A 2,182-nucleotide genomic window follows, 5' to 3' on the forward strand; every position below is an offset into this window, starting at 1 on the left:
TAAGAACCGGTTCCGGTCCGGTCCAAACCGGTTCCAATCCGGTAACTAAGGGACCGGACGGAACCTTTGGAAATTTCCGGTAAAACCGGTTCCGGTAAGATCCGGTTCCGGTAAGGAAATCCGGTAACGAGGACCGGTTCCGGTACCGGTTCCGGTAAAACCGGTCCTGTTGATCCGGTCCTGTCCGTTTGCCAGCCTTAGTCTGAAGCACCAAAGAAAAATTTATCAAAAAGGTTTATGAGGACCTCCGTTATGAGTTGAAGGACCTTCATGTATACTCACGCCATTTTTTTAACGCTCATTTTCGAATTTACAAGTCTTCTTTTAGGAATCGCTCAAATTCTCCGATTTTTTCTGTGTATTTGCCCATGGATCTAGCGCCCGGAACATCCAAAAAAAAAATCTCAAAAATCTTTATAAGGACCTCCGTAATGAGTTGAGGAACCTATACATATACTCACACCATCTTTTTAATGCCCATTTTCATATTTACAAGCCTTTTTTTTATAAATCGCTCAAATTCTCCTATATTTCATGTGTACTATTCCATGGATCTGGTCCCCGAAGCATCTAAAAAATTTTTCTCAAAAAACTTTATAGGGACCTACATAATGAGTTGGATAACCTTCACGTATACTCATGCCATTTAATTTCCCATCCATTTCCAAATTTACAAGCACTTTTTAAATAATCGTCCAAATTCCCCGATTTTTCATGTGTTAAGCCCATTGATCTGGCGCACGAAGCACCCTAAAAATTTTTCTCAAAAAACTTTATGAGGACCTCCGTAAACTGTTGGGAACCTTCACGTATGCTCAACCCATTTTTAAGGCCCATTTTCGCATTTACAAACCCTTTTTTAGGAAGCACCCAAATTCTCTGATATTTTGTGTATTAGCCTATTGATCTGGCTCCCGGAGCATCAAAAAAAATTTCTCAAATTTTTTTATGAGAACTTTTGTAATGGGTTGGAGAACCTTCACATATACTCACACCATTATTTCAACGCTCATTTACCGCATTTACAAACCCCTTTTTAGGAATCGCCCAAACTCTATGATTTTTCGTGTGTATAACCCCACAGATCTGGCGCCTGAAGCACCAAAAATTATTTCTTAAAATTTTTTATGAGGACCTCTGTAATGAGTTGAGATACCTTCACGTATACTCACATCATTTTTTAACGCCATATTCGCATTTAGAAGACCTTTTTTAAGAATCAACAAATTTCCCTGAGTTTTCTTATGTATTATCCCATGGATCTAGCACCCGGAGCACTCGAAATCTTTTTGTGAAAAAACTTTATGCGGACCTCTGTAATGAGTTTGGGAACCTTCAAGTATAATCACACAATTTTTTAAACGTTTATTTCTACATTTAGAAGCCCTTATTTAGGAATTTCCCAAATTCATCGATTTTTCGTGTGTATTAGCCAATTGATCTGGCGCCCGGAGCACCTAATATTTTTTGTCTTAAAAAACTTTATGAGGACCACCGTAATGAATTGGGGAACCTTCACGTATACTCACACTATTCTTTTCACGCCATTTTCGTATTTCCAAGCCTTTTTTTAGAAATCGCTAAAATTCTCCAATTTTCGTGTGTATTAGCCCATTGATCTGGCGCCCAGAGCATCCAAAATATTTTTTCTCAAAAAACTTTATGAGAACCTCCGTAATGAGTTGGGGAACCTTCAGAGATACTCACACCATTTTTTAACGCTCATTTCCGCATTTACATGCCTTTTTATAAGAATCGCCCAAATTCTTTAATTTTTCGTGTGTATTAGAACATAGATCTGGTGCCCGAAGAATCCAAAAAAAAATCTCAAAAAATTTATGAGGACCTCCATAATGAGTTGGGGAACCTTCACGAATAATCACACTATTTTTTAACTCTTATTTCTACGTTTACAACCCCTATTTTAGGAATCGCCCAAAATCCACATTTTTTCGTACATATCAGCCCATGTATCTGGCGCCCAGAGCACCTAAAAAAAATTTCTTAAAAACTTTATGAGGACATCTGTATTGAGTTGGGGAACCTTTACGTATAACTTACTAATTTTTCCACGTCTATTTCTGCATTTACAAGCCCTTTTTTTGGAATCACCCAAATTCCTCAATTTTTCGTGTGTTAATTAATTATTCCATGGATCTGACGTCCGTAGCATCCAAAAAAG

Source organism: Solanum tuberosum, unplaced genomic scaffold (assembly GCF_000226075.1).
Source record: "Solanum tuberosum cultivar DM 1-3 516 R44 unplaced genomic scaffold, SolTub_3.0 scf00034, whole genome shotgun sequence".
In the NCBI taxonomy this organism is placed as follows: Eukaryota; Viridiplantae; Streptophyta; class Magnoliopsida; order Solanales; family Solanaceae; genus Solanum; species Solanum tuberosum.